Consider the following 7410-nt stretch of genomic DNA (forward strand, 5'->3'; position numbering starts at 1 on the left):
AGAATTAATGGAACCAGAAGTTCATCCTTTCATTGTTCATCATCTGGTGTGGATCCTCTTCTCGTGAATTGTTTTATCCTTTTGCTTTAGTACTGTTTGTTTTTAGATACAGATTCATTTTCTTTTTATCTGCCGCAAGTTCATTTTTCTGTGGTCTTGTATATCCTCTGTCTTAGAGGTTAAAGATTTTTCCTCTACTTGTTTATCCTCTAGCTTAGAGGACATGTCAGATTGTGTCAAATATGATTCTTTTGATCAAGGTGATGAGGAACCTCTCTTCTAACTTAGATACACTCAAGAGCGTAGATTATACAATAAGCATAATCATAATCTTTTAAATAATTTTTTTATCGTTAAAACAATTTAGAGAGATTTTGTCTCAACAATCTCCCTTTTTTATGATGACAAAATTCTTTAGATTATGATTTTAATACAAAAAAATTGTGTGATGAACTAATTATGCTCCCCCTCAATCATATGTGTAATTTTTTGTTTTTTGAAAAATTACTCCCGCTTAACATCAACATATGCATAAATGTTTTTTGAGATAACTAATTTTGAACCAAAATATGACTTGTAAAGAGTTTTTTTTTTTTTTTTTATCTTTTCTAATCTTTTTTATCAGACATATGAAGATATTGGTCTTGTGGCATGGCATTTACACTTGCACTTTTGTTATGGGAATTGACGCCTTTTTCCATGGATGAATTATCACTTGTTTTTGCGTGGAATGAATCAATGGAGCTAAAACGTCCCATGACCTCAGATAGGTGAGTTTGGGAGGTTTCTCCATGAGTTCTTGGTGGGATTAAAGGATCAAAAAATGGAGGTGAAATAGGAATAAAATGAGGAATATCGGAAGCAAGACTAACGTTTTGAGGAGATGGAAATGTTTTTGACATTATGTAGCATAGTTGAGGATTTTGAGATGGGCTCATAGGTGGATATGGTTGAAACACAAATGTATCTTGGAGATTTTGAGATGTTTCCATATCCTCTACAGTATCTTGGAGATTTTGAGATGTTTCCATATCCTCTACAGCTTGAGGTGCTCAAGGAGGTGAGAACTGGTAATGAGTAAGATTTAAATCATAAAAGAATTCTTCTCCATCCTCCATGAGTTGGGGATGAGTGTCTTCCGGTACGTCTTCAGCGGGAGGATAATCTTTTGGGGTTTTTGGAGATACATGGTGAATTGGAGAAGGGTGTAAGTTGAGATCAGTTGATTGATGGCGAGAAGTAGTGATGGGATCTTTACAAGTTCTCTGCACTTGGATGGGGTTCGTGAAGATATCCTCAAATGGAGGATGAGTTGTTGATTTTGATGTCTTTGGAGATTTTTGAGTGGTTTTTTGAACTTTTTTCTTTGTTGCTTTATGAGTTACAAAAGACCTTTTCTTTGTTGGAATAGATGAAGAGATAGTTTTGTTCGAATCCTTTTTTTGAGAAGGCTTATCGGTTTGTTTGAGCCTCATTTGATTCACATTTCTTGAAGAAAAAATGTTGTTCAAACACATTAAATGTTCGTCATCTAGAGGAACTTTAAAGAATTTGAATTTTTTTGTTAGGATCATTCCATAGGGGGCTGGTCGGCCGAGCCTAGCAGCATTCATTATAAAGCAAAAAAAAACAAAAAACCAGGTGTAGACGAGTTCTTGAGATGAGATGATGAATAATTAGGAGGTCAAGCTCAGTGACCTTTCAAAATTTCCAGCTCTAGGAACAACAGAATCGATGCATATGTTGTGGAGAACTCTACACATTGGGAGGAGGTTGAAGGCAACCTGTGGTTTTGGAGGATTGTTGAGAATATTATTGAGAACAGAGGTTTGAGAAATTTTACACAGAGAGTACCAGGACTCAGTTAAAATGTGTGATCCTTCATCACATATATCCAGGATTTGACATAAGGAAGTAAGGGTAATCTCCAGATGTACCCCTTTGAGGATAATACTGATGCATGTACACCTTTGGAAACAATGGCAGCGACATAAAAAGCTTTTACGAGTATTTTTCTTGAAAAATAAATATGTCAGTTTTCAATTGTTTAGTTTGTAGACCAAGAAATTTTTTTAACTCTCCCATCATGCTCATTTCAAATTCACTTTGCATGAGGTTAGAAAAGTCTTCGCACATCTTTTCATTTTTAGAATCGGAGATTATGTCATCAACATATATTTGGACAGTTAATATATCCTCTTTAAGAGTTTTCTTAAATAGTGCGGTGTCAATCTGTCCTCTTTAGAGTCCATTTTCTTTTAGGAAAAAACTAAACCTCTCATACCAAGCTTGAGGAGCTTGCTTTAATCCATAGATAGCTTTTGAAATTTTAGCACATGGTTAGGCTTCTTCTTGCTTATAAAGCCAGGAGGTTGGTGAACATATACTTCCTCATTTAAGAAGCTATTCAAAAATGCACTTTTAACATCCATTTGGAATAATTTGATACCTTTATGGGTGACATCAGCAAGGAGTTATTTGATAGCCTCAAGTCTAGCAACAACTGCAAACATTTCATCATAGTCAATTCCCTCTTGTTGATTGTATCCTTGTGCCACTAGTCTTGTTTTATTTCTAATGACTTCTCCATCCTCATTTAATTTATTTCTGAAGATCCATCTTGTTCCAATGATGGTTTTGTCTTGAGGATTATGCACAAGATCCCATACTTTGTTTCTTTCAAATTGCGACAATTCTTCATTATAGCGTCCACCCATGATTTGTCAACTATTGCTTGATCAATCGTTTTTGGTTCAACTTGAGATATCAGATATCATAGCCATGATGGTTAAGTTTCCTTTTAATGATTGTCTGGTCCTAACTCCATCTATCATATTTCCAATGATCTGGTCAGGAGGATGATAAGTTACCAACTTCCATTGCCTAGGAGGTTGCTGGGAGATTGGATCAGAATTGTCTTGTTCATTTGAGCCTTGATCGTTGGAGGATAAATGTTCATCTTCTTCATATTTATCTATATTTTCTAAATACAAGTCATCAAACTCATAAAAAATAACATGCATGGATTCCTCCCCATTTGGAGTCTTGAGGTTATATATTCTATAGCCTTTGACGAAGTGGAGAGTATCTTAAAAAAATGCCTTTATTAGATTTTGGATCAAACTTTCCCAAATTTTCTTTATTGTTTAAGAGTTAACGGTAACATCCCAATATATGAAAGTATGAAATATTTGGTTTTCTACCTTTCCACAGTTCGTATGGAGTTTTGTTCAAAAGTTTTCTAATTGATACTTGGTTTGAAACATAACAAGCTGTGTTGATTGCTTTAGCCCAAAAATATTTTTCAAGGTTTGCTTCACTCAAAATTGTTCTGCCCATTTCTTGTAGGATTCTATTTTTCCTTTCAACAATTTCATTTTGTTGAGGAGTTCTTGGACAAGAAAAATTGTGATATCCCATTTTCATCAAAAAAATGTTTTGAAAGATTCATTTTCAAATTCTCCCCCGTGATCACTTCTTACTGCGATAATTCTTGTCCTTTTTTCATTTTGGTTTTTCTTACAAAAATTGAGAAATGCTTCCAAAGCTTCATCTTGATGTTTCAAAAATAGAACCCAAGTAAATCGTGATAAATCATCAACAATTACAAATCCATATCTATTGCCACTAAGACTAGGAGTTTTAATAGGACCAAAGAGGTCGATATGAAAAAGTTCAAGAGGTTGATTTGTTGAGACAATGTTTTTTTGAATGAAAGCTACTTTTAACTTGTTTTCCTTTGGCACAGGTTTTTGACACTCTAAACACCAAATTAATATAAATTTTATTTTCTCATGTTATTTTTCTTATAATAATGAATTTCTTTAAATAAAAGATATATAAACTTTCAAACATTTTATTTTTCAAGGTAAAGGGTATCACGTAATCATTTAACATGTCACATTAATCCAAAATTTTCCATCAAACATAACAACTCGAAATCATAATTTTAGACAACAAAATCTCTTGGACATCCACTTAAATAAATTTAGTAATACTAGCAATTATATTCCAAACCCGGTGTCACTATCAGAACGAGAATTCTCAAGCTAAAAGATGTTAACAAAAAAATATCATAAACGTTTTCCAGACAAGATGGCTTCTGCCACTCTGATGGTACTAATCATCACATGCAGCTTGCAACTCGTTTGCGTCCATTGCAAATGCCAAACACAAAGAACGAATGGTGACTTTCGAAATTATGTAACAATATACGATAAAATGAGGGGAACATGCAAGTAGTCAACAACACAAATAAAGAGAAGCATCAAGAACATAATATTAAAGGTTAATCTAATTCAATTACAATAAAACAATTAGAAGGATGAAATGTTATGCATGTCTTATAGTCTATACTTCTTCCTCATTTGGTACCATTCTACTCTGAAGTACTTGGTTAGGAGTCCTGATACTATGCCACTAAAAGAGTGAACAGACAATTCATCAATGGCCAAGTCCTCATAGATCACCTCAACTCAACCCAAGACACATATACGCGACGGTCGGGGTACTCTTGTCTTGCAAGAAGCTCCTGAATATCTTAGGGAATAACCCACTTATCCCCTTAGGAATTCCCCACCAGAAATACCTCGAAGGTCTATTAGTCTTACCTTACAGTTCGACTGTAGCCCTCCACGGTTAGGTTTTTTCAGTTGTACTTCCACAAATCACTAGTTTTGTCTGACCCTCCCTATATGATAACAAAATAATCCTCACTCCAAAATCTACAACACCTATCTAATAGTTACTCGATCGTCACAACTTAATAAGTTTTAGTTTGAATTCACAATATTCATCAGAGTCTACATCATTATATATGTATATCAGTCAATTACAATAAAATCCCAATATTTGATATACACTACTCACAATGCACAGTCTAGTCTTATCAATCATCGAATAAGAAATCAAACACATGGTGCGTTCATGTAATATCACAATTTCAATCAAGTAAACAAGAGTACTCAAGTACATATCATTCATACAATAACAATTAGCATATGATCCATAACATCAAACAACATGCAATCTTGATATAAATAAATTCACGACAATTGTATAGGTTGCTAAATTATATTTTAGTCCTCACTATTACCATTCATGTATTATTAATTAATTATGATTATTCAGCAGGGCTCGATCGTACGTAGTAAGCCCGAGATGAATATCTGGAAATTTCAGTAATCCCGTTCACCCCACATTATTTTATACACATAAAATCGAACCTCATCTCACCCCTTACCTTGGTTGAATATTTTTTCCAGCGAAGCCGGTACGTTTATTTAATTTGTAAGCGAAATAAATAAAACATCACAACAATCAAATTTCAATTAATTACTTGATATAATATGTAAATAAATTGTTTACTATTTGCAACCCCATCCAAATATATATATATATATATATATTTAACACTATGTACACTAATGGTTATATCAATGTAAACACTACCTAGAAAGAAACGAAATTATGTGTTTCTAATTACATATAGTGTATGAGAAATTTTGGTATTATAGTAGTGATGTATGCATATATATAAATATACTATATAGATGTACAATAAAGGTAGACTCATTATTATTAATATATAAATTGTAAATTGAAAAACTAATAAAAACAGAAACAAGAGTCTATCCTATTTGATACTCTGATAACTCTCCGATGATTTCTTTCAGATATAGAAGCTAGACTATTTCCATAGTATGAAAAAAGACGTTGTTTAGGCATATTTTGAAATAAAACTCTATCATTGTATATAATTATTGGTAATTGTAAATATGATATTCATCATCATTGTCAAAATCAATACGAGAAATAAAAGATCTAACTAAAACTTAATTGTGATTAGGAGATTGGTTTAAAACATGTAAATGTGTAATTTATATACTTACATAAAATAAAAATAAATCAGAATCGCATAGTATATATATAATGAAATTGATAGTATTTATTTAAATTGACGCGTATTGTAAACTACTCGTAACTATAGTTGAAATAAAAATGAATTCTTTATATGTAGATTAATTTTTGAATATATATCCAGTATATAATTCAATCATATGCACAGATCTACTATTACTAAAAATCTAAATAAAATAATATATGCCTTGTTCCCATATAATTTGATCAAGTAACTATAATTACACATATACTGCCCAACATTAATATACTTCGATCAACAGCTCTATAAACACAACTACAACTAGGATGTCACTTTATTAAGCTGGTGGTAATCCACACACAACCTCATAGAGCCATCCTTCTTCTTAACCAACAACACAGGTGCACCCCATGGTGACTCATTGGGTCTTATAAATTATTTATCTAAAAGCTCCTCCAATTGCTTCTTAAGCTCAGACAATTCTAAAGGAGACATCTTATACGGTGCCATGGATATTGTAACACCCCGATTTTCAAAGCGAGGGTGTATTTTTTTTTTTCAAAAGAAATTAAAATAAATTAGAGAATTAAATAAGTTAATACCTTTGGATAAATAATTGAGTCATTATAATTTACAAGCAGCGGAAAAGTTTCTCAAAATATGAATCCAAACTATTTACACATCAAAAGTTGGTACATGTAACCCATCGAAAATAACATGTCCAGCTGACAATATTAGTATAGGTACAGTCTTCCATTTTAAAATAAATACAATTCAAAAGAAAGACGTCTGATCCCTCTCTGTCAACCTAATCTGATCATTCTACAAAAAACTATAGCTATCCACCCTGAGTGATCTCCACGCGCCCCGTGAGATCCTCCTAACATAGCTCCAATCAAGCATTCCCATCTACATTCCCATCCGTAGGGTAAGAACCGGTAGGATCGTCCTGGCTCTCATCTGAGGGCAAAGCCCAGATTTCCACAATAGTTGTAAAGGGTCACCAACCGAAAATAACAGTTAACACATAACATTTAAGTTTTTAAATGCACAAAATATCCTTTCAACTAAGTATGCACCTTAAAAGGATTTTCCAAATGCTAAACGTCCATATAATATTTGCCAAGTAAAATGAAATCAAATAAGGTTTTCAATCAATCAAGTAATGAGTCAACCGACCAATCCATTGATGAATCAATTTGGGCAATCGATGGTATGACTTAGAATAAAAATTTCTACTGAGCAAATCGATTGGGAAATCGATTTTCGTAAAGGTTTTCAGTGAAACCTGTATTCTGGGTCTGCATCAATCGATTGGGAAATCGATTTTCTTAAATAGCTGAGCCCCTGTAACTTTCCAAATCGATTGGGAAATCGATTTTATAAATAGTTGAGCCCCTGTAACTTCCCAAATCGATTGGGAAATCTGTTTTATAAATAGTTGAGCCCCTGTAACTTTCCAAATCGATTGGGAAATCTGTTTTATAAATAGTTGAGCCCCTGTAACTTCCCAAATCGATTGGGAAATC

Source organism: Cicer arietinum, chromosome 4, assembly GCF_000331145.2.
Source record: "Cicer arietinum cultivar CDC Frontier isolate Library 1 chromosome 4, Cicar.CDCFrontier_v2.0, whole genome shotgun sequence".
Lineage (NCBI taxonomy): Eukaryota > Viridiplantae > Streptophyta > Magnoliopsida > Fabales > Fabaceae > Cicer > Cicer arietinum.